Raw genomic sequence first — 27,366 nt, forward strand, 5'->3', positions numbered from 1 at the left:
CATGTAATTGTAAATTTCTTGGGGATTATTTCTTCCTCTATTTTTACAACCAAGGGTGTAAACTTCCTGAAGTATTACTTTATATTATGTATAGAATACAATGCTATTGTATATTTAGGTAAAGCATATATGTCTTAGAGAATCCTAAGAAAAAAACAGAAATAACCAGATATGTACTTATGAATCAATAACATAAAAGCATATATATCTTTTTTGTCAAAATGTATCTCTCTGAATTATTTGTGAAGTACATAGTAATATTTTAAATAATTTCATTAACAGGAGAAAGCAATTGTCAATGAATGTCCCGTCTCATTACTCTTGCTGAAACTACATCTTCTTATTTGGTATTATTTAACTTCATAAACATTTTTCTCTTGATTATATTATTTCTAACTTCTGGTCTTTTGAAAAAAAATGTTAGGGGATTTCCAACAGAGGAAAACATAAAATTGAAAGTATCTTAATGGTGATGCAAAATGAATGCTTAGGATAAAATATTTCATAATTTATCATTTAGGATAAAATATAATTTTAAATTCTGATAGTACCATTAAAACTATACCCAATACTCAACAATGTGTTCCATCATATTTCTCATCAAAATTGGCTCTTTGGATATAGACCATAACCTTCCAATATTGAAATATCATACTAGACAAGTGCAACTATGTACATCCCAATTCACCTGTTGGGGTCTCGTTTATGAGAGCAGAGTCTTCACTCTCTTAATCTCTCAAATTCTCTAAACCATCTTGGGAATTCAGTCTAAAAACCAGATCTAGAACGCTTTTTTCATTGTCAGCTAGTTGTACAAAATATCTGAATGTCCTGTACTTAGTTGCAAATATATGTTGTCCCTTGTACTCTTCAAATTAATATCTCTATTAACAAATTGATATGGGTAACTAGATCGGTATGGGATGGATATGTTTCTGAAAGTACTGCCTAGAGAATGGCCTCACTTTTGGCCAACTGTCTTGTAAAGTGCCGTATTGATTTTGTTGTCAGGAACATTTGAAATTCTGAAAAGAAATCAATAGGAGCCCCAAATAATTTAGATACTATCGCTTAAATCAGTATATTGCTTTCCATTAGCTATTTGATGTGACAATTTGAAGTATATATTTTGTGATTTATGTTATTATTTATATAAATTGGTTATAAACACTAAGAAGTGATCTTTCATATACCTTATTTTAAAAGTATAATTACTTTAAAATATTGACTTTCATTGTGACTTTGTTAAATAATCAAAATAAAGACCTCTTTGGAAAATAAATAAATAAAGCAATAGGGAAGTTTTAGATTATCAGAGAGAGGAGCAACTCAGGAGGGGGTCATGGAGGAATAATATGAACTCTAGGATTGGAAAGTTGTATCTAACATTCATGTAACATTGCCATGCTCTGTTTCAAGCACTTTATACACAAAAATTTATTTTATTCCTTCCAATATAAATTATTCCTTATATTAAATAGGAGGCAAATACAGCACAGAGAGATTAAGTGACTCGCCCAAAGTCACACAGCCAATAAGTGGCAAAGTCACGTTGTGATCTCAGTCAGTCAGTGTTCAGAATGTGGTCTTAACCACTCTTCCACTACACCCCATAGAATGTGTGAACAGCAGCCAAGTTTCATCCAGGCACAGCAGGTTGAGAGTAGAGGTGGGCAGGTATGTCCATGGGCAGAGTGTAAAAGCTAAAGGGAGTGGGGTGGGTATACAGAAGTGTCCCCAAAACCCTAATATTCTCAGTGTGGCTGACAGACTAAAAGCCATTCACTTCTAGATTTTCAAAGGCAGTTTATTTTATATTTACAAACACCTAATGTCAAAAGTCAAAACTCAAGGAGTAAAATCTTAAATTCAGGCTGCAGTAGTATTGGAGTTGAACGGGAAACTAGGGGAAGTGGTATATTGCATAACTACAAAAATGAAAACCAATACGGCCTTCAAACTGTGAAAATGAACACATTTAGGATTTCTCTAGAATTTGTATTTATAGAATCAATGTGCATGTAAACTCCAACTTTAAAACCATTCATGAATGTTCTTTATGTTTGGTCTCTTAATTTAATCCTCTCCCTCCCCATGCTTCTCATTCCTTCTTCCTTCTGCCATAGGTCAGAGCCAGCGGGCGGTGATGATGACCATCCTGAGCAGGTCATTCCATGCTCTGTAGGGTTCTATTTGGGGTGGGAACACTGAGTCAGCTCACTTCCTCTCCACTCTGGTCGCATCAGCATGCTTCTGGTTAAAGGAGAAGAGAGAAGACGGATGTGGCAAAATGGGGAAGTTGGTTTTGTTTCAGGTTGCAGGAAAACTCTGCAATCAAAGAGTGAGTCTCAGTGAAATTGACACTTTCTATTCCGGGACAAATTCACAGAACTCTTTTTCACACCAAAACTTGTCAGCAAAATAATGATATCATTTGAAGGTGCTGAGAGCAGTTGTTAGATGAGGACTCCAGCAGGTAAGTTTCCTGAAAAGAAAAACAAGAAAAACAAACTGGTCAACACCTGAGGATTGTTAAGTCCTCCTCCCTCCCCTAAAGATTCTCCTGGGGGAGATGCCCATAACTTCACCCTTTTCACTCTTCCCCCAGCTCTAATTCAAAGGACATCAAACAAAATCTTCGTATGTGTTTTGAGATTTTTTCTTCTTATATTTTTGTTCCCCTTCCCCACTCTGAGCTGTTTAGTATTTTGAAAACTTTTCAGTCATGTGACATTTCTTTGTATCTCTTTGACAGCTTATTTAGTTCTGACTCCACTTTAGTGAGTTTGGGTTTCCCAGACTTAAGTCTCACTTCTCCAGGATAGAGTGTAGAGGGGGTTCATGCCAGGAGTGAGAGAAAATATCTTTTTCTTTTATAGTTTGCACCGGGCCTCCCTACACAGCCCCACAGAGCCATGGAGTGCAGTACAGGCATGGCCAAGGGCAGGATGGGTAAGGAGTTACAATCTTCCAAACTGCCTAGAAGACACCCTTTTCAGTAGTCCCGCCACCCACAGGAGCAAAGTTGGAGTATGGAGAGTTCCCCCTGACTTTCGTCTCTGAATAGGTGGTATTTATTTAAAGTACAGTTGACCCTTGAACAATGCCGGGGGTGGAGGGGATTAGGGGCACCGACCCTTCACACGGTCAAGAATCCACATATAACTTATAGTCTTACAGTCCATGTTCCACATCTGTGTTTCCGCATCCGTGAATTCAACCAACTTAGAGGACTGTAGTATTTACTATCGAAAAAAATCCACCTGAGTAGTTCAAACCCGTGTTGTTCAAGAGTCCACTGTATTGTTGGGGAGGGGGAAATTTCCTCCCACCCCTTCTGAGTTCTTTTGGCTGGCCTAATAATTCACTTGACACAAGACAGATTAACAGGAGAAAAAACTGATTGAATTAGGGCACAGAGGTCTCATAGAAATAGAACCCCCGAAGTCACCAAACAGGCTGTTTATATACCATTTTTAGACAAAGAAACAATTATCTGTGAAGATTTAACAAAAAAGTGGGCTTATGCTTGGGGTAGTCGACTAATGGAGAAGTAACAAAGCTTGCTTATACAGTTTTCTTAGCCTTGAATTCCCTAACTCTGGTGATAAGGATGCTTTCTATCCTCCTGGTATGGGGAGGATACCTTCATAGGGGAGATTTTATTTCCTGCTTTCAGAGGGAAGAAGGGGTCAGGATGGGGTTTTTAAATATCGCTTTTTCCCCACTGGCTCCTTCTCAAATAACTAAAATTCAAAATAATCAATATGCCATTGAGCCATATTTTGGAGCAGCCTGCCCCGGGCCCCAACAGTGCTCACGTGGAAGTCTCCATTTATAATTGTTTAGAGCTCTCTGGAAATGAGAAAAAATATATAAAGTTGTTTAGAATTCTCTGGGGAAGAAAACAAGTAGGCGCTCATTGCTTAAAATAAATCTTGTTGATGAAAGAATGAAAGTAATAACCACCAGCATGCTGAACAGAATTAGAAGCAGTGTGATTGCTGGGAGAAGCAATGGGTCAAAGGCAGCACTGGAGATGGAGGGGAAGGAGGAGAAAGGACAGGGAGTAGGGGAACCAGGCATGTGGCATGACTGGTTGCTCGGAAAGTCTGGGGAGCCTGGTGATGGGTGCATCTCAGCCCGGCCTCAGAGAGTGAGAGCTCTCTGTTTCCTGGCTGGCCATAGGGCCAGACAAAGACAGGTCAGCCTGGTCGAGGGGAAGAAGCAGAATGGAGGTACCGGCCAAAAGGTTTTCTTTTTTTTTTTTTTCTTTTTGCGGTACGCGGGCCTCCCACTGCCGCGCCCTCCTCCACTGCGGAGCACAGGCTCCGGAGGCGCAGGTCCAGTGGCCACGGCTCACGGGCCCAGCCGCTCCGCGGCACATAGGATCCTCCCGGACCGGGGCACGAACCCGCGTCCCCTGCATCGGCAGGCGGACTCCCAACCACTGCGCCACCAGGGAAGCCCCCAAAAGGTTTTCTGATAGCCAAGGATGGTGACAAGCTGGCCTGGGGCTCTCAGACAGAAATATCTAGAACAATAATTTGGTAAATCTGAAACTAGACAGTGCTGATCTATATCTAGTTTATAACTTTAGGTGTCCTCATGATTTTCTAGGAAAAAAAGTTATCACACAGTTTAATTCTCTTAGTTATTTTCCAGTCTTTGTTCAATGCTCCTTGTTAAATTTTTAAAAAAATCTCTTCACCTTTAGCCACCTTGTAACTGAGTCTTCATTGTGAGATAATGTTGTCTTTTTCTTCCATTTCTTTCCTGAATTTGATCACTACTCATTTCACTTCTTCCTGACTGGCTTTTTTTTTTGGTCTACTTTTGCTTTGAATTTTTAAATTTTTGATTCATCCCAAATACTGGTAAGCAAGGCTTGAAGGCGATGAGGGGAAGTCTGGTTGGTATCTGTGGAAGCCAGGGCCATGCAGAGAAAGCAATATTTGCAAAGACACTCAGGCAGGTACAAACCTGGCTTATTTGAGGAAAATCACTGAAGCCAGCATGGCTGGAGCAGGGGAGAAATAGGATTGTCCTTACTACGTGTCAGGCTATTTTACGGGCTTTTAAAATATTAAATGTTTTGTCCTCATAATAACACTATGAGCAAGATAGGATTATTAGCTTCATTTTACAGATGAGGAAATGAGACACAGATTGGTTAAGTTATCCACCCAAAGACACACAGAAGATAGAGCCAGGGTTTGAATCTGCATAATCTATGGAAAGAAGGAGGAGGAAGAGGAAGGGGAGGACATCAAAGGTAAGGGGGTGTCCCACCGTTGTAGGGTCTTGCAGAGCACTTCTGGAACTCTGGTTTTTACTCTGAGCAAGACGGGACACCATGGGAAGATTTCAATCAATGGAGTGATATGATTTGATTTACATTGTAAAAGGATCTGTCTGGTTGCTGGGCTTAAAACAGACTGTAGGGACTTCCGTGGTGGTGCAGTGGTTGGGAATCTGCTGCCAATGCAGGGGACACGGGTTTGATCCCTGGTCCGGGAGGATCCCACATGCCGCAGAGCAGCTAAGCCCATGTGACACAACCACAGAGCCTGAGCTCTAGCGCACACGAGCCACAACTACTGAGCCTGCGCGCCAGAACTACTGAAGCCCGCGTGCCTGGAGCCCATGCTCCACAAGATAAGCCACCGCAATGAGAAACCCGCGCACCACAACGAAGAGTAGCCCCCGCTCTCTGCAACTGGAGAAAGCCCGCACGCAGCAACGAAGACCCAATGCAGCCAAAAATAAATTTATTTTAAAAAAGTCATTATTGCCAAATAAAACAAATGGTATTAAAAAAATAAAACAGACTGAAGCAGTGATACCTGCTAAGAAGCTATTAAAGTAAATACAGGTGAGGTTGTCAGATCACCTGCTAGTCACGAACTCTGTTTTTTTATGTAAAATAATCCATTAAAAAAGAAAAGAAATGGCAACTGATTCAGGCCTTTCTGTAACATTGTGACTGCTAAGCAAAGGACATGTTTACTGACCCCTCTGCCCTGTACACACATCTCTCCTCTTGTAGGAGGGGACACTGTGGCCTGTACCTTCCTTCTTCTCTCTCAAGACCTGTTTCTCGACATTTGAAAATGGATATGCCATGAATGAATCAGCTTAGTCATCGCTGGAGTGAGGGGGTGACCTAGCAAACAAGAGGCTTGGCCAAGACCGTCCCACGGGGGATTTCACTTCACTCCCGTACCTCACACTGCACGAACGATTGGAGAGAAGCCGCATGTGTTTCTCTTCCTCCCATTCCAGCCCTTGGCCTCCCACATGCAATCGTAGAGAGGGTGCGGCTGGGACAATCCAGACTGGTGTTTGAGATCATCCCAGTTCTGCTTTTTCCACCCTTGGAGACCTGAGATCCTGAGGTATAAATTTCCCCGCTGCCGATGCTACCTTCACATTTATAACTATGTTTTGCAAGCCCAAGTGAGGCAGCTGTGCAAAGCTTGTGGGGAGAGAAGTTTGCAAGCCTTTTAATCTCCCCCAAAACAGAACCACACAAACTGAGGCAGATGAGTCCACTAGCCACCAGGGGACACCCAGTACTGGTCTGAGGAAATCTCGGCGGGGTTCCTGAGGGGTGCACTGAGCTTTGGCCTTCGGTTCAATAACCAAGGGCTGAGGTTCTGTTCGGGAGGAAGGTCCTTGTCCACTGGCTATGCCTTTCTTACGGATATGGTCCCAACAGCTACACATAGATGCACCTTAGGAAGTCTGCTTCTACTAGGATATGCTGACAACTTTATCTTCTCAGCGGCTGATCTGAGAGTTTCCTAAGGCAGAAATGGTTTTGATGGGCTTGCGATGAGGCTAAAAGCCATGGTCTAGGTTTTAAGTAGAGAAAGAAAATTTTAAAACGACTGGGACCAAGCCTTGCAGGACAAACATGAGGCATGACGGGAGACTCGTCGGGAAGGGGAGAGAGCCTTAGAGAAGTTCGTGTTACCTGAGGTGGAGGAATTGAGTAAATGCGGTGCATTGGGAGGTGTGCCCCTTTCCCACGAATCCCCCAGATCTTTGTGAAAACTAAAAACAAAATTGTGTGATTGAATTTCGTGTGAAAGCTGGTAAACGGCCTTGAGCATCAAGGTTGGCCTGGGGCAGAAGCAGTCAGCATGCACAACCCAGGGAGAGAGTCGAGGTCTAGGCTAAGCCGTTTGACACAGGCGGTGATGTATCAGGCACAGAGCCAGGTGGGCCCTTGCAGGACACGTGTGCAGCCAGATCTGGACTCTTTCTGCCCCCCATTCAGCCCTCCTCCCTGGCTCCCTGGAGGTCTCTCTCCTAGTCCTAATATTTCTATTTCAAGCCAGTAAGCTCAGTTCCCAACCATCTGAGACTTTTTTCTGAGAGGTAGTACAGTGAGGTGGTCATGCGTGAACATAGGAGGGCAGGGTAGTCTGGACTGAGATCCCGGCTTGGCTCGTTTTAGCAGTGAGTTCTTGGTGGAGTCTAACCAGGCCTCAGGTTCCCCAGCTATAAAATGCTATAATGGGGTTATTGATCTCCCAGGGATGTTTTGAGTACTAAAAAGGCTGATACACGTAAAGTAGCTAAAAATTTGGCCTCATTCATGGTAAGCTGTTTATTATTACTTAATGCTGGGAGGAATAAGGGAGTTTAGTCACAATACCACAACTTTTTTTTTTTTGATCACTGAATTAAATTTTTAAAAAATTTCAACCTATAGTCATAATTCTCTGTTATTTACAAAATTTTGGTTTTGAGGTATAATTGACATTCAATAAACTGCACATATTTAAAGTATACAATTTGATAAATTTTGAGTACACATATATATATATATATATATATATATACACATATTATATATATGACGTTATATACACCCATGAAACCATCATCAAAATCAAGAAAGTGGACATATATATCACCCCAAAAATCTTCCTTGTGGTCTTTAGTTGTCCCTCCTTCCAGTCCTCCACACTCCCATCCACTCCCTGTTACCAACAAACAACTGATTTGCTTCCTGTCACCACGGATTAGTATGCATTTTCTAGAATTTTATATAAATAGAATCATGTGTGCTCTTTTTTGTGTCTTCTTTCACTCAGAAGGATTATTTTAATCTCCTTTCATGTTGCTGTATGTATCAATAGTTCATTCCTTTTTTTGCTAAGTGGTATTTTGTTGTATAGGTACACCATAATTTATCTATTCACCTGTGGATAGATAATTGTGTTGTTTCTAGGCTTGGGCTACTACAAAAATAGCTGCTATGAGTATGTGTATACATCTCTTGGTGTGGACATGGTTTTTGTTTTTCTTATGTAAATACCTAAGAGAAGAAATGGCTAGATCATAGAGTAAATATATTTTTAACATTTTAAGAAACTGTGAAACTGTTTGCCAAAGTAGTTTTGTCATTTTTACATTCCCACCAGCAGTTTCTCCACAACCTCATCAATGCTATATATGGTCACTCTTTTTCTTTTTTTTTTTTTTTTCAGTGCGCGGGCCTCTCACTTTTGTGGCCTCTCCCGCTACGGAGCACAGGCTCCGGACTCGCAGGCCCAGCAGCCATGGCTCACGGGCCCAGCCGCTCCGCGGCATGTGGGATCCTCCCGAACAGGGGCACTAACCCATGTCCCCTGCATCGGCAGGCGGACTCTCAACCACTGAGCCACCAGGGAAGCCACTAACTTTTTATTTTATATTGGGGTATAGCTAATTAACAATGTTGTGATAGTTTCAGGCACACAGCAAAACGACTCAGCCACACATATACATGTGTCCATTCTCCCCCAGACTCCCCTCAGTGGTCACTCTTTTTCATTTTAGTCATTCTAATAGGTGGTGTTAGCTCCTTGTGACTTTATTTGCATTTCCCTAATGACTAACAGTGCTGAGTATCTTGTAATATACTTACTTGTCATCTGTCTTATTTGATGAAGGGAAATGTCTGTTCAAGTACTTTGCCCATTTTTAAAAATTGGATAGTTGGCTTTCAGATTATTGATTTTTGAGAATTACTTATATGTTCTGCCTACAAGTCCTTTTTCAGACATATGCTTTGCAAATATTTCATCCAGTCTGTGGCTTGACTTTTCATTCTCTTAACAGTGCTTTTTAAAGAGTAGAAATTTAAAAATTTTCATTAAGTCCAATTTATTTTTATTTTCTTTTATGGATAGTGGTTTTGGTGTTGGACAGAAGAAAATTTTGCCTAACCCAAGTACAAAAGATTTTATTCTATGTTTTATAGCTTTGATTTTAAATTTAGGTCTATGATCCATCTTGAGTTAAGTTTTCACATGGTGTGAGATAGATCAAACCTCTTTTGCTTTGTTTTGCATAAAGGTATCCAATTATTACAGCATGGTTTGTTTTTATTTTCTAGTTTGTTAATATGGTTAATTACATTGATTGATTTTTGAATATTAAGCCAGCACTACACACTCATGGGATAAACACAACTTCCTCATATTATATTATCCCTTTTACATATTTTTGGATTCAAATAACGAAACTTTTGTTTAGAATTTTTGCATCTATATTCATGAGGGATGTTGTTCTATAGTTTTCTCTTTTTATAGTCTTTGTCTGGTTTTGGTATCAGTGTAATGCTGGTCTCATAGAATGAGTTGAGAACTATTTCTTCCTCTTCTATTATTTTGGAAGAGTTTGAGAAGGATTGGTTTTAATTTTTCTTTTAATATTTGGTAGAACTCACCAGTGAACTCATCTGGTCCAGAGTTTTTCTTTGTTAAGAGGTTTTTAAATTATTAACTCAATCACTTGTTATAGATCTGTTCATATTTTCTATTTCTTCTTGAGTTAATTTTAGTAGTGTTTGAACCATTGGTTATTTAGGAATAGGTTGTTTAATTTCCACATGTTTATGAATTCCCCAAATTTCCTACTATTATTGATTTCAAATTTTATTCCATTGTGGTCAGAGAATATATTTCACGTGATTTCAGCCATTTAAAACATAGTGATCTAGGTACACCCTCCAAGGCAGGTCTAAGTGAAGGTTGCTGAGATAACCCTCTGGCCTTTGTCAAGTTTCACTCTTGGCTCTTTGGAGTTTCTTTAGAAGCTAAGTTGTCTTCTGCAGGCAGAATGCAGCCAATGCGGGCTGGGCTTGGCTTTCCTATCTGGGTTTCTTCCTGGCTCAGATCACAAATCATTTGAATGGGATAAAGTTAGGAATGCCTTTATTTCTCTGGTTGGTGGAGCTGATGGGCATTCCAATCCCAAGCACACTGGTGCAGCAGGTGGAAATGAATGTAATGTTAAATTTATCAGGTTACTTTGTAAGAGCCTTTTTACAAAATTCAAATGAACATTAGGATAGATGTGGCTGGATTTCTGATGTGGGTTTTTTCCATTACAGGTTCAATTTCCTTATCTGGCATCCAGCTGACACCCCCCTCACTGACTGTGTTGAAATTAGGACAATAAAACATTCCCTTCCTTCAGAAGTCTCAGTGAAACTCCTCTTCATAACAAGGCTGCCTTTCCTGGCCTCTGCCAACCCATTAGGATGTTTCAGAGTGTTTTTTACTTCTTCTCTGAAGCCCTTAGATACAGGAGTTCATAGAATAGTGTACTCAAATATTTTGAGGCAAATATGATTCAGAATCCACTTTGGGGTTATTTATCTGAGGAAATGTCTAAGTCAGTAAAGTTGAGATCAGATTGAGTTCTGCAAGTAGAAGGGAAGTGAACTAGGTAAATAGAACACATTGGTACCTAGAATAGCCCGGAGTTTCCTCTTTGGCATTCTGTTGCATGATCATAGTCAGATCAAAGAAACCCTTAGAGGTTTTGTTTTCACCGCTTGGAAACAGGAAAATTAAACTCAGCTAGTAAGGATCTTGTGATATTTGCCATAAAGAAAAAGATGTCATTTTTCTTTTGTTGTGTTCCTTTAGCAGATGCCGCCAAGCAAGGGGTTTGCCTTAGCTGTGAATATGTTTGACCCATGGTATTTCCCTGACTCAATGAACCAAGAATATAAATTAAATGTTTCCCTAAAAGTTTAACTTCATATTAAATATCAAGTTAGGGGAATTAATATCTAGTTACAAGCTATGCATAAGAAAGAGCTGTTAAAGAAGAACAGGGTTTCAAAGAAACACAAATCTCTACATTGACATATGGACTGTTGTATATTATTAAATTCGACCTTTGCAATTAGCATTTAATTCAATCTAACTCTAGTTCAAACCCTGAGACATAAAAATAAAACTCACCCCACTTCCTTTCTAGATTCAGAAACTCGTATCCCAGATTCAGAAACAGACATATAAATATGAGTAAATAAATATACACATACACCTTGTGACTTAGGACAAAATAATTACAGAATGTAAGCAATTTTAGAGCCATTTAGACCCCTTAACTGCTTCTGAGTAAAAAGAAGCTGTTCTTAACAAAAATGATGAAAAGAAAATAAAAACTTATTTTACCTGTGACCAAGAATGTGAAGGTTTTATAATTGTAAGCCCCCAAACTATCTCCTGTCCTTGAGGAGGACATAGTGCAGGTATCCCAATGGCTAAAAGCATTGGGTAAAAAATGCCCTGAAGTTAAGGACTGAAAACCACGAGGAGGCAGACAGCGCCTGGAGGCAGTCACTCTACAATGAGTAGACCCATACACCACCCTGTCTCACCCTTCTACTTCCAAAGTCATCAGTATGGTTGCTGGTGTTTGTAACAGGATAACCTACCAGCGGGAGAGAAAGGGAGGAGGGAGAAAGCTGGTGTCAGATAGCTCCTGCCCTCCTCTCTCTGCTCCATCACCAATTGTGGTTGGAGGAAGCTGAGTTCTAGCCATCATGAGAGCAGTGGGGCATCATCTCTTACCATTTCGCTCACTACACAATCTTAAGAAGTCCCTTAACCTAGTTGGGTCTCAGCCTTTTCATTCAAGATGATTGCCCAGGTGGCCCTAACATCTGTCCAAGCTCTCAGACTTGGAGATCCTAGAACTGGAAGCAATCACCATGAACGTATGATGTAAAATATTAAGTAATGAATATAAAACAGGGACTATTAAAGTAGTCAGTAGGAAAAACAGAGTCACATACTGAAACACAAAATAAAACAAATGAATGACAAAGATGTACTTTTTAACCTGGATGAGCTCAGCTAGTTAGCATCTCTTTCCATTACAGCTGATTATCTTCACTTTGCAGCACTAATCATCCTCCTGAATTGGTCAACTTAATTATTAGTGATCTCAGAGACAGAAAACTTTCCTGAGGAGATTATTGTTCTATATTTATGAATCCATGGCTGTTTTTATACTTAATTTTAGTCAGACACCAAAGAACATCTGGTGTTTTATAAAATGTCACCTTTGAATAGAAATTTGGCAATCATGTGCTGAGTTCTGGAAAATGACATACTGTCTAACCAGAGTCCATGTGTGGGTTGCTGTAACAGATCTGAAAGGGAAGTGACTTGATCCAACGCACCCAGAAACCCCGACTGAGGGCTCCACTCTATGATGACTTTTCTTACAAATGGACATATATCGCATTCCCCAGCATCATTTCAGACATAATCAGCCCACTGATACCGGCTGGTACGTGAAGTAGCCTGTCAGATCAGGGAGGCAGGAGTCAGGATAAAGGGAGAGAGAACTGGATTCCAGAGCCACAGAGTATTAGCACTGGTTGGGACACTGTGGCTTAGTTCTTGTCATTCATAAAGCATGGCCACCTAGATCAATGGAAAGAAATGATTGATGCTACTTTACCTGCTTTTACATTTTCCCTTTTTTTCTGGTGAAAGTGAAACCATGCACCTCAGATCGGGACTTGGACCCACAGGCCGGGACTCGAACCCAGACAAAACCCAGATTGGGACTTGCACCCATGGTCTTTTAATTAGAATCACTCACCTGGTGTCTGGACTTACTGAGGCTCAGGTTCTTTGTGTCTCAGCGCAGAAAAAATTCAGTGAGAGACAAAGTAATAGGTAAGAAGTGGATTTATTTAGAGAGATACACATTCCATAGACAGAATTAGGTCACTCCCAAAAGGTCCCTCCCAAGAGTGGCCCCAGGGCATGAGATCATTTTGGAAAGTGAGAGCAGCCAAGGGAGAAACACACTCCACAGACAGTGTGGGCCATCTCAGAGGGTGAGAGGCCCCGAAATATGGGGTGGTTAGTTTTTATGGGCTGGGTAATTTCATAGGCTAACGAGTGGGAGGGTTATTCCAACTATTTTGGGGAAGGGGCAGAGATTTCCAGGAACCACCCACTTTTTTTTTCTTATAAATTTATTTATTTTATTTATTTATTTTTGGTTGCGTTGGGTCTTCGTTGCTGCACGTGGGCTTTCTCTAGTTGCAGCCATCGGGGGCTACTCTTCGTTGCAGTGCACGGGTTTCTCATTGTGGTGGCTTCTCTTTGTTGCGGAGCACAGGCTCTAGGCGCACTGGCTTCAATAGTTGTGGCACGTGGGCTCAGTAGTTGTGACGCACGGGCTTAGTTGCTCCGCGGCATGTGGGATCTTCCAGAACCAGGGCTCGAACCCGTGTCCCCTGCATTGGCAGGTGGATTCTTAACCACTGCACCACCAGAGAAGCCCCACCACCCACTTTTTGACCTTTGATGGTTGGCATCGGAACTGTCCTGGCGCTGGTGGGTATGTCATTTAGATGCTAATGTATTACAATAAGTGTGTAATGAGGCTCAAGGTTTACTGGAAGTTGAATCCTCCGCCATCTTGGACCTAGTTGGTTCCAGCCAGTTTATGTCCACCCTCAAGGGCTATGTCATTCTTTTAGAGGTTGTGCCCTACTCCCTTCCCTCCTGTTTCAAAAGTGTTTGGAGTATCTTTAGCCTCTGGATCTAGACTGCTTGAATTTAACTCCTTACCCTGCCCTTGCTCACTGTGAAAACTTGGGCAAGATACTGATCCTCTCTGTGTCTTAGTTGCCTCATTTTTAAAATGGGAATAAAAATAGCACCCACTTTATAGAGCTGCTGTCAGAATTTAAGGACTTAATATATGTTTTAAAAAAAAGCACTTAGACTAGTGTCTGGCACAGAATAAACACTATGTAAATATCAGTTATTGTTGTGCTAACCTTCAAAAAAGAAAATTCATTGGTAAGGTGTAAAATTTCTTGAATAGGTTATTTGCAAGATTGTCAGACTTAGCATTTATTTCCTTGGAGAATTCTTAATCCTTTTAGCACCTGGACCACATCTGATTCTTTCTGCCACCTGCTTCTCTATGGATGGGAAAAAAGCAGATGCTTCTCAGTCTCAAAACAAATGGTGTCTCTCACTATGGTGCCTCTCCTTTTCTATGCTTGGGTCTGCTCAGGAGAGAAAGCAACTTATAGGTCTGAAATTAACATTTTCTTTCTCTTACGGAGCTTCACTGTCTCAAACAATGAAACTATCCTTTTTCCCATTGAAGATGGGCTTTGTCCTGCCAACCAGACAGAGTTGTGTCTGCCTGGGGATTGACAGCAACTGTGTTGGTGCTGAGCCACAAACCAAACAGAACTCCTACGGCTTTGGAGTTTAAACAATAGCTGAATTACAAGGGCACTGTCCCAGAAGACACCATGCTTATTTTTGCAGACCTGAGCAATAAAATGGCTGTGTCTTTGAAACCAATTGCCAAATCTTTGCTTTACTGGGATGTGCCTTTCCCTTGACAGTAGAGAATTCCCAACATGGGGAGAAAGCAGGTTTCCTATCATAGACCCTAGTATACGTTGGAAAACTATAACCACAGTCCTCCAAATCCCCTGTGTGATATCGGTGGGGACTGATTCCACCATGCTAAGAAAAACAAATTGGACCAGGGAGGGTGATGTTGTTTTGACTTGCAATTCAGCCAAACAAGAAGATTATTGCAAACTCAGATGGGTGGAGAGTTTCCCAGAAATGCTGAGTAATGGCCAGGGGGCATGCTATGATCTGAGATAAATAACTTGTCAAAGGTAAAGTCCCACAAGAGTAGTTGATTTCAAGTGAAATTCCCATATAACACTCCTAGATCCAGCCCTAGGGTTCAAAGGGCACTGGGAGACTCATTGGCCCTCAAAGCATTCTAAACACTCATCAAAATCTCCTTCTCTTAGGATGTTTGTTTATCTCCAGAGGGGAAGAAAAGACTGATAAAACCATTTCTTATTAAGATGTTCAGGCCTGAATGTGAACCTCCGTCAATACTCCAGAGTCATGCACTCTTTGAAAGAGAACTGAAAAAAAGAGTAATTAGTCACCTCCCACGGAAAATCCCAAAGCAGAATTTCAGGCCATGTGTAATTAATAATATTTTCATCACCTATGTCAGCACCTTCTCTTCACTCACAAGCTAACCCTACAGCACTTCCCTGAACAAACAATCCAATTCTACAAACATTTAAGTGTGGCAATGTGCAAAGATCTGTGACTCCAAACCAGCAGAATGCAGCACAGAAATTAAGAGCACTGGGGCAAGAGTTAGAGCTTGGGTAAAATCCTGGCTTCACCCATTACTGGCTCTATGAGCTGTTTCTCAACCTCTACTTGAGTTTCAACTTACAAAATACAACTGACAATTTTTTTTAATTAATTTATTTATTTTGGGTTGCATTGGGTCTTCGTTGCTGCACGTGGGCTTTCTCTAGTTGTGGCAAGCAGGGGCTACTCTTTGTTGTGGTGTGTGGGCTTCTCATTGCGGTGGCTTCTGTTGCAGAGCACGGGCTCTAGGCGTGTGGGCTTCAGTAGTCGTGGTTCGAGGGCTCTAGAGCGCAGGCTCAGCAGTTGTGGCTCATGGGTTTAGTTGCTCCACGACACATGGGATCCTCCCAGACCAGAGATCAAACCCGTGTCCCCTGCATTGGCAGGCAGATTCTCAACCACTGCGCCACCAGGAAAGCCCACAACTGACAAATTTAATCCTTACATGGCTGCATTGGGTATTTCATAAGATGAAGGTTTTTGCACAGTGCCTGGCATGGAGTGAGGGCTCAGTACATGTTACCTGCATGTGGTATTAAGTGGAACCCAAGTGCAATAAGTGTAAGTGTCTTAAAGCTCAGCTGATGAACCATGAACCTCATGAACCACTGAAGGCCTAACTCCCGACACACGGTAGGTAATAAATATTTGTTGAATGATAAAGTTATGAGTTTTTCCCTGCTTCATCTACACTTGATCACTGCCTCTTCCACCACAAGAGAACTTCTAGAGATAGAGGAATGAGTATTATATAGGTGAGGTTGGATGTGGTAATAGGACTGGTCAAGACTAATGCTTAAAGCAAGAGCCCAGCTGAAAAATGGGAGCCAGGTGTAGCCAGATGTCTGGGAAGGTCACAACCAGGAACGAAGATGGGCTTGAGACTGAGGTGAGGGCCAAGTCCAGGGTACATGAATTTTGTGTGCTGCTTTCTCTGAGGACTTGATATGCCAGTAATTCTAGCAAGCTGAACCCACCAAAGCTGAAACATAAAGGCTTCTCTCAAGTTTTGCCAGCAACTGTCTTGTGACTCATCCCAGGTAGGATATAAAAGATCATGTTCGATAAGCAGACACTTATGCTTATAAATTTATTGCCTTCTACCTTCTTTTCTCCTGATTTCCTTCTCCCTCTACCTCCAAGTTCTTCCTTCACAGATGTGATGGGAACAGAGAGGGCTGGCTGGGATGTTTTATTTCCTTACATATTTGGACTTGAAGGTACAATCTGCATTATGAGTGTTTTCTCCTTGTTTCTGTGAAAACCTATTGCAAATTAAACACATTAGGTTTGCGTTTCAGGCAAATAAAACAAATGGTCTGCACCCAGGTAGGTGTAGACAGGTAGTGCGGGGCTGGCTAACTTATCCCCTGTTAGTCCTGGGTCTAAAATTTCCTTTACTCTAGTCAACCTTTTTGATGCACTGTGTCCTGACTGACCTCTTCTTACCAGGGATTTTCCACCAAAGGGGACATTACTAGCCTTGGGTTTCAAAGCCTTCAGCTTTGAGGAGGAGGAAGTATCGTGTGGAAGTATGTTTTTCAGTCCTGTAGATCGTGGTTGAAGATTAAAAGGTCAACCTGAAATAGGTGTATTTTTCTTAAGAACTAAAATTGCTTGCTACTGTTGGCAAGTGGCCTAGAACAAAAGGATGAAAGAATTTGTTCCTGGAAGCTTCCAAACCCACAAAAAGTCAACATTTGCTTTGCACTCACATGCCTCTGAGGCTCTGTGGGCTCCTGCCCACAGTAGGCAAGCAGTTTGCTCTTTGACAGCAGCAACTCAACATGCCTCAAAGGATTTCTTCGGTGCTGATTTCTTATTCAGTGTGAGTTCTCTGACCTATGGAGGTCTCACTATGACATCGGCATTAAGAACAGACAACAACACAGATGGCAGAGGAAAAAGACTCTGGTTTTTTTTCACACCCCATTGTTCAGCTTTTTCTGTTACTGCATTAGTGGTTTTTCTGCTTCTGTTTTGTGGCTCTCTAATTCTGTAGCTATTCTTTCTTCAGCTCTTTTTTTTTTTTTTTTTTTTTTGTGGTACTTGGGCCTCTCACTGCTGCGGCCTCTCCCGTTGCGGAGCACAGTTTCCGGATGTGCAGGCTCAGCGGCCATGGCTCACGGGCCCAGCCGCTCCGCGGCACGTGGGATCTTCCCGGACCGGGGCACGATCCCCTGTCCCCTGCATCGGCAGGCAGACTCTCAACCACTGTGCCACCAGGGAAGCCCATCAGCTCTTTTAGTAAGCATTACTTAACACCTTCTCTTTCCTTCCAGTTCCTGACAACCACTAAATGTCCATTCTTGTTATCACTATTAGAAAGAGTATTTATGTCTATGCTAAAATTACATAACCTGGGAGCACTACCGCAAACAAAACCAGCCTCTCAAAGATTTTGGTTGGCAAGCTCATCCAAAGCAAGGTTTCCTGGTGAAATGAACAACTGGCCTTCTCTTTGGGATTCTCTCTCTTAAACGCCATGGTCCTTCTCTTGGAACAGAGCAGTGGTTGTCAACCAGGGGAGCAATTTTGCCCCCCAGGCAATATTTGACAATGTCTAGAGACACTTTTAGTCATCAGCTGGGAGAAGGCCATCCTACTGGCATCCGGTGGGTAGAGGCCAAAGATATTTCTACAATACACAAAATTATCTGACCTAAAATGTCAATGGTAATGGAAATCCTGGGGTAGAGGAAGTGGGGGTGTTTACCCAGGGAAAGAAAAAATTTAAGAGTCCTAGATTCTATATGCAAATGTTTTTCTCTTCTTTATAGTAGCCTTATTTATTTCATAGATGTGATGGCCTCTCAAAATTCTTAAATGATACTGAATATATATTTTTAAAAATATTATCTTTTCCTAAAATTATGTATTTCACCAGTATTTTGTTCACCTGTTTTTTGTTTTGTTTTGTTTTATCTTGGCCGCACCACACAGCATGCAGGATCTTGGTTCCCAGACAGGGGATTGAACCCATGCCCTCTGCAGTGGAAGCATGGAGTCCTAACCACTGGACTGCCAGGAAATTCCCTGGTTCACCTGTTTTTGATGTCCCCCATGTTGCTGTTTTTTTCAAAAGCTGAGTGATTCTAGGTTGTCTGTTTATACGTATAAACAAGGGTCTACATCAGCAGTCTCAACTCTGGCTGCACATAAGATCAGTAGAGCCCAGTCTCTAGGAGTGGAGCCTGGGCATCTGTAGTTTTCTTAGATTTCCTAAGTGATTTAGAGACACAATAAGGGTCTAAATGGCTCAGTATCAGGAGTTGGAATGGTTTTCCCTGGTAGAAATGAAGCTCTCTGCCCCTACTATACTTCCTTAGGTGAATATAGATTTTGACTTCAGAATACTTGGGAAGAGTTGTCAAGGAGGAAGAGGTTGAGATTGGGATAAAAGCTGCTGTCCTCGGGGCTTCCCTGGTGGTGCAGTGGTTGAGAGTCCGCCTGCCGATGTAGGGGACACGGGTTCGTGCCCGGGTCCGGGAAGATCCCACATGCTGCGGAGCGGCTGGGCCCGTGAGCCATGGCCGCTGAGCCTGCGCATCGGGAGCCTGTGCTCCGCAACGGGAGAGGCCACGACAGTGAGAGGCCCGCGTACTGCAAAAAACAAAAAAAAGCTGCTGTCATGGAGTAATCTTCAAGGCAGAAAAAAAACTCACATCAGTGTCATGGGTGGGTGCAGCTAACACACCCACATGGGCTCACGGGATGGGTGCTGAAGCTCAGTATGGTAAGGGAAGCGTAAGAAGAATAGAAATATTGGACCAAGAGCCTGATATAGAGAAGATCCAACTTTGTCAATTCACTTTTCCTTCTCAAGGGCCGACCTCTGCTCATTGCATCCACTTTTTAATGGAACCAGCAGTTGAGCTCTGCCTACCTAGACTGGACTTCCTTGGTTGGATTGGAAGTGTTGGACTTGTCTCTGAAGAAGTGTATTTATAGCCTATATCTACATTTGGAAATCTGCACACACTGCTAGTTGTCCTTGAGGACCCTACATCACCACAGTCTTCCACAGTCTTCTCAACAGCAAGCTGGGAAGTCAGCAAGGTCTCAAACGTGGAGAGGGAAATGTGGGTTCTCTACTCTGCATAATGAGTCAGGCAGCCTAGGTGTGCAATGGTTATATCAAGGTCCTCTTGATGCCGTCATTTCTTTCTCACATTAACCCAGATCTGTGAGATTTCTACATGACCACCACTTGTGCCTCTAGGTTATAAGGCTCCTCACCTTCTCTGCTTCATCTTCTCTACAGGCAATCGTAGACAAGTGACCATAGTCTTGATTTCTATTGGTGTTAGGTGAGGCTAGCTAACCTTAGAGACCCAACTCAGGCTAGATCAGGAAGGCTCACACTAGGAAGTTGTCACCATGTTCTGTGTTTTTCTTGCATTAACATTAAGAGAAGCCTTCTCCGTTCTCAGAAGTGTCAAGGTGCAGCAGGAGAAGAAAACAGATCAGTGGTACCTATCTCAGGACTGGTCCATGGGAAGGTAGAGCTTGCACATGAGGCAGCAGTAAAGTCCAGGTGGATAGTCTTATTTAGCTATACTGACACTCCTGGGAGAGACCCTAGGAATCCAAAACAGCAGTGAAGAAACCCACTTCAATGAGAATGGGGGACAAAAATTACCAGTTTATCCCAGATATATGTGCGAATTTTGCTTTTATTACATTCTGTGGATACCTGAATCCCCTAAACACCATCTTACCCATGGACTAAACTTCATTCACTACATTTTAATTGAGCAGCTACTATGTCCCAGGACATTTCTGAGCACGGAGGATACAACAACGAACAAATCAGAACAATTCCCTGGTGTCATGGAACTTGTATTCTAGAGCTGCATTGTCCAATAAAGTAGCAAGTGACACAAGGGCCATTTAAATTTAAATTACTTATAATCAAGTCAAATTTAAATTTTAGTTTTTCAGTGTGTCCAACAGCTACATGTGGCTTGTGCCTACCACACTGTACAGAACATAGAACTTTGCCATCATTGCAGAAAGTTCTGTTGGACATCACGATCTAGAGAAGCTTACAACCTAGAGAAATCTCTATCTTTAGTCTCCCACTTTGATTAAAATGCTGAATGAGCCCATTACATAAGCAGTTTTTTTAGAAGGTCAGCACCATAGCCATTATCAGACCTTTGAGTAGTTCTTTGTAGGAATGAGTCACCGAAAAAATAGATTTTTATGGATATAATTGTTAATCAATTAGGTAGGCACTAATTAAGTGTTTTCAAAAACAAACTCATTCAATCCACACAAAAGCCCAATGAAGTAGGTGCTATTTCTTTTTTAATTTAAAAGTTGGGGAAATTAAGACAAGGAGAGATTAAGTAATTTGCCCAAGATTTGAGCTAATATTAGTCAAAGTTTTTTAAATGGTTTTACAAACAACCCTCTAATCTAAATGACATAACACAGTGAAAACTTTATTCCTTTCTCAAGACACAGGCCAACTGTATATTTGGTGAAGACCATTGTGCAGAGGTTCAGAGCCCCAGTCTCCTTCTACGTGGTGGCTTGGCCAACTTTTAGGTTCTCTGAATCCTGGTGTGGATTCTGCATCTAAGCAGAAGACAAAGTAAGAGCTTAAAGCAGGGTTTCCTAACCTCAGCTTTATTGATATTTTGGGCTGGATCATTCTTTGTTTGCTATCTTGTGCATTGTAAGATGCTTAGTAGTATCCCTGGCCTCTACCCATTAGATGCCAGTAGGAGTGTCCAGTTGTGACAGCCAAAATGTCTCCATATTTACCCAAAGTTACTCGGGTGGAGTGGGGACGCAAAATCACCCACCAGATGAGAACACTGGCTTAAAGGATCACTCCAGAGGTTTTAGAGAAGATGGAAGTGGTCATATTCCTTTCGCCCAAATTCTGTTGGCCAGAACGTAGCACATGGCCATACCTATCTGGGAGAGACGGCTGGAAAATGTTCCCAGGAAGAAGAGGAGGTCTTGGAAGAGCAGGTGAGCAATGTGGAATCTGCCTGAAGAATACAGACCCCAGAAAACATTAAAAAAAACTTCAGAGAAACTTGCAGACATTGGCAAAGCATTCTAGACAGTATTGGAGATAAAACCACACCATTATCACATTTTTTTCATGGCAAACCTCATCACCCTATATAGGTCTCCCAGAATAAAAAGCTTATGCGATAAAGTAGTAGATGTCATATTCCCTAGGTGAAAATATTCATTAGCTAACACCAAAAAGTAATCAACATTTTGCAATGACCCATGAAAAAGTTGAGCACATGTAGGGTGGGAATGAGTCTGGGATGATGGGAGTGTTCCATGAAGCTGTCTAGCCCTAATTATATTCCAGAAAGATGAGCATCTGCAATATGCATGGCCGGGAGACAGAAGGAAGACAGGAATGCATTTTTGGAAGATGGAGAAGTGGAGAATCTTTGGATAAATGTCACAAGTATTGGAGCTTCAGAAACAGGGAGAGGTGGTGGGAGAAAGCTGTCATTCATTTACTACTGACCGTTTCAAATAATATCTTGGCTTAGTGTAAAGACATGTTGCAAAATTGATTAACAAATGACAGTATCTGGAGTCCCACTCAAAGCACTAGCATTTTGTATTGTGAAGCCGGTTAGTTCACACCTACTCTATAGGGAAAAATGCATACCTTTTGGAAGGATCATCTAAATTGCAGTTGGCTCCTGTTGGTGTATGGAAAACCTTTAAATATCCCTTAATTTTCTCTGCTTTATGACAGCCAAATGAAGTCAAAATGCTTCTTGAGTTTTTTATTACATAGTTTGAGGGAAATTATTCCTCAGCTGCCTAGTTTGTACATTTTTCTCCTTACTATGTAATCAAATTGAAAAGAACTAGAAACTCTCAAGTTTCTACCAACTGGCAATAAACCAGACTCAGAAGCCAAGGCTAGCTCCCCAGCCACACTTAGCTCCAACCTACCCAACCCCTGTCCTAAGGAAAAGATGGCCACATTACATCTCTGCGGTAATAAAAATCAATCAAATCCAGCCTAAGTCACTGGGTTGAAGAAAAATAATGTATCCAATAAATTCACATAAAGGCCTATATCTTATTAAAGTTATTGATAGCCTTGTCTTACTAAAATTAATAATTATATTTTATTCATTTTATCAAATGTTTCTATTTCTTTGTGAAAAAACTATTTGAAGAGTTTACCAAATTAAAATTGAAGAGTATTCCAAATTAAAAAGAGAGAGAGAAAAAGGATGGGGAAAAAGAAGGAAAAGGGAAAGTACGATATTTTGGGCAGTAGATAAGTCACATTGAGAGAAGGACTCATTTGCAGTCTTACACAACAGACCTCTTTGGTTGCATTTTCTAGAGAGTGGAAATCAGGTCAGACAGAGTTATAAAATAACACCAGATGATAACCAGAGGCAATGACTAGGTGTTTTTAATAAGAAGCAAATTAGGAACCACAGCTAATAAATACATACACATACATTAACTCACCAAATATTTATCATGAAATGCGATAGACAAGACACTGTTAGATTGGCAAGTGAGGGATGGAAAAGGTGAGAAAGACATAGTACCTCTCCTCACAAACTTGAAATGTAGTGGGGATGTCAGATAAGTATACAAGTGAAGGAAATAGAAAAGAGAAGAGAAGAGGAGGGGAGGGGAGAGGAGGGGTGGGGAAGGGAGGGAAGGGAAAAGAGATGGAGAAAAAGATACTGAAGAACTGAAATTTCCTGACTGAGTGAAGAAATGTGGTATAGCTGAGATCTGAAGAAGCAGTGTTTTAAGGCAAAATTAAGAATGTCTCCACTGTCTGGGCAAGATCATACTTTGGATTATGATGAAATGGAAATTCAGGGTACTCAGGGAGGAAAACCATAAGGTTTTACGTGCTTTTATGACCCATCCAATGCAGTGCCAAGTCATCCCCCGTGATTACTCACAAGGTTTTCTGCACTCTGCCTGAAAGCAGGCTTCTTCATTTCTACAAAGGCTCTGGGCCCCTGGCTTTGCCTGGCTTCCTTGGCCACCTGAGGCAGAGGCAAAAGAGGGCGGGCCTTGCGTAGCATGAGGCTTTCCAATAACTACTCTCCTGTCTAATTTGGAATACCATGAACAGGTTTCTCTTTCCTCTTTCAGAGACACAAAAAGCAAGCAAGCGGAGTTTATAAGCCAAAAAGACCTTTTAATAGGGAATTTGCCAATATTACACATTCTGTCCTTGGTGCAACATGTAGCCCGACTCTTATACACCTACAGTGTAATGGTGAAAAGAATGGATTTGGGAGTTAGATAGTCTGTGTATAAATTTCGGTTCTACCACCTATCACTGTGTGATCTTGGACAAGTTTATTAACTTATCATCAGATTCCTCACCTATAAAGGGGAGATAATTGTAGTACCTACTTCACAGGGTCATTATGAGAATTAAAAGAAGTAAATAAATAAATTAGGAGTTTGGGATTAAAATATACATACTACTATATATAAATTAGATAACCAAAAAGGACCTACTGTATAGTGCAGGGAACTATACTCAATATCTTGTAATAACCTGTAATGGAAGAGAAATTTAAAAAGAGAATATATGTATATATGTATGTAAAAAAATATATATATATATATATATCTGAATTACTTTGCTGTACACCTGAAACTAACACATTGTAAATCAACTATATTTCAATAAAATTAAAAAAAATTATTAAAATTAAGACGTAAATAGATGCAAATAATTTATAATGATACCAGGCCCACAATAAGAATTCAATAAATGCTGCTCATTAATAACATTGCTTTAGAAAAATAGCTAAAAATAATATCATGCTAATTCCTAATGCTTCCCATGAGAAGAAAAAATTATGGGTGTCAGGGCATCTCATGTCCCTTGGAGGAATCTTCCTGAGTCAATAATAGCCCATAGGCAAACACTGAGTCAATAATAGCCCATAGACCCAGGAATACAGTCCTGTTTTCTCTAGAAGGCTGGCATCATAAGCCCAGATTCTTTCTCTCCAACAAAATATCTTATACATCACCATCAGAGGAAGATAGTGGCCCTAAGCTTGGATACTACTATTTCTCTGGCTACTCCCAACATGTTATCCCTGATTTTCATTATCCAAAAGAGTGACAATTTATCCCAGATCTGTGTCATAGAAAGTTGATGAGCATTCTTCCCTTTGCATCTTTATGCAGGTTATTGATAAAATATCAGACAGGATTTGGTCACAGACAGACGTGGATTTCTCTACAAGTGTTATTAAGTCCTTCATGCTCCGCAGAGATGCTATTACTTCCCTTCTATCAAAACTCCCTCTCTCCCTCTCTCTCTTTCTCCTCCCTCTTCTGTATAATTTGAACCCATTAGTTCATGACATGTTATCTTATTAGTTTGTCCAAGTTTTTTTTTTAATCACCATACCCCAACCTCCCCACAAAAGCAATTGCTCTCACATGTTTAATGGATTTGTGTGTGTGTGTGTTGGTAAGTGTACTTTCGAAATGTGTGTGATTTTTTTCATGTTCATGTATTATTTGAATACATGATTGATATTGTGTTATCTATCCCATCCTATTTCTTTTTTTTTTCACTCAGTACCAACTTTTTTAGTTCTATACAGGTTGTTATACCTACATCCAGTCTGCAGTTTCTAATGACTGTATGATGCTCCGTGGTATTCAACCACCACATTTTGATTATCTACTTTCCTCCAGTGGACACCTTGGTTGCCTCCAATTCCCTACCACCACCAAAACACCTGCAATAAATCCTTATGGACCTGTGTAAGACTCTCTGAGATGTATATCCAAAAACCAAACTGCTGACTTCTCAAAAAACATATAATAAATCTAAGAGCTGTCACTTTGCTTCCCAGCATGGTTGCACCAGCTGGAGTAGTCTTAGTTATCACACTCCATAGTACACATCACAGTCATGAGCCCCGTCCCTCTATGTCATCAACTCATGTTCATGAAATCACATTACCACTTAGTACTAAATGTTCTATTAGTTTGTACCCATTCTTTATGCAGTGGGGTACAGACTAAGTCAGAGCTATAAATTTACTTATTGATTCTCTTCCCTGATGTTTTCTTGTTAGAATAACTGAACAATTTGTTATGTTTTTTCCAACGTCCTACGAGTTAGTCACCAAATTTTACAGCTTTATCTATACTTTTTTTTTTCTCATTCTCATTCATATTTCAGGTTAAACCCTTTTGAACAGGTTAGGAATTCTCCAGTCAGACACAGTTTTCCTATTCTCATGGGTTAGACTTCATCCCTTGCCAAGGCTCAGATGTTCTGGCATGAAAAGACATGGTCTAAAACACTTTAAAACCATTTCTGTGGCCAATGGTTCACTTCCCCAATGCCTCTTTCTCTTTCAAATGCTTCAATTTCCAGCCTGGACTTCAAAGTCACCAGCAATACATTCCAGATTTCTTTGGCTCTTGTATTATTCATTCCCAAAAGATCAGCAAAACAGCCAAATAGTTGGTGAGTTTGAGGAGAGAGTCAATTGCTGCTACTTTTTCAGAAGATTCCATCACCCCTTCCTGAGTCACTTTCTCTATACATTAACTTCTTGATATTGGCTTCAATTCCATTTGATTGCTTGGGATAATTTTTCCTCCTGACTTCTCCCTTGGATTACTTTCTTCATCCTGTAGAAATATATGATGTTTCCCAATTACAACTGTCCACATAACTCAGTATTTTAAAAACATAGTTTGTTTCATAACTTTATAACTTTGTATAATTCATAACTTTGTTTCATGAATCTTGTGATTCCAAATCCCCATTTGTGATGATGGCAGAAAACTAATTCAGCCACTTTCAGATACTTACTCTTATCCAGTCAAATTCAAAATTATTATCTCACGAACAGTCCAGTTTACACAACTGTTTCTTTCTCTTCTTCTCCAAGCCAATTTGGGGTTAACTGCCTTGGAGAGAAGAGAGGGGAGTACCTCACTTTCTCATATCTGTCCTGCACTATCTCTCTGCAGTTTCTCAAGTCTCACATAGTCTGGTCCTGGGCTCAGCACCTGACATTGACTAGCAGGTGAAAATTGTCTGGCTGTGACAGCCATTTTCTTTCCAAGAAGATTTTTGGCTTCAGTTAATCCCAGACAGCTATTTCTGTCTCTTCCCCCAGGTAGAAGTCAGAGAGCATCCTCAGGTGTCTCTCTGTCCCATTGGTTGCCCAGGCAGCCTTTTAGAGTTGATAAACGAATAAACACCACCAACTAACATCAAAGGCTTTCTGAAGCCACTAGGAAATTACAAAGTCCCCCAACTGCCAACCTTGGAGGGAAAGTGGGAGTGGCAAGTTGGAGAACCTTTGCTCCCTTTGAGCCTAGATACCCTGCTTCCATGTGGCCTGCAGTTCTCGGGCTGTGCTCAGCAAAATTCATCCAGGGTGTGTTATTCCCTATCTACTGCTCTTTGCAGAGAGACCTTTCCAGTAATCACCCCCGCCCCTGCCTGAAACACACACACACACACACACACACACACACACAATCACCACCTCCACCACCACCACCACCAACAACAACTCCCCTCTCTGTTTTACATTTTAAAGCACTTTGTCTTCAGCCTTCTCCTGAAGCTTGGCAGTGTCTCCTTCCAGGACAGGACATGGAAGGGCAGGCTCTGATTCCAAACAAAAGCAATAAGACATCATCTCTCTTAAAAGTTTGAAGAAATGTCCAGATTTTTAATAATTTAATCCAAATAATTTGAATTAATTCTTTTTACTGAACTTGTCATTTTCCTATTTGATATAGATTTTAAATATCTTTGTTTATATTAACATGCACTCCTATGCACTGAAGGAGGCATTTATGGGGTTTTAAAAATTCATTTGTTATGAAGTCCAGT

This window comes from Delphinus delphis, chromosome 4 (genome assembly GCF_949987515.2).
Source record: "Delphinus delphis chromosome 4, mDelDel1.2, whole genome shotgun sequence".
Classification (NCBI taxonomy): Eukaryota; Metazoa; Chordata; class Mammalia; order Artiodactyla; family Delphinidae; genus Delphinus; species Delphinus delphis.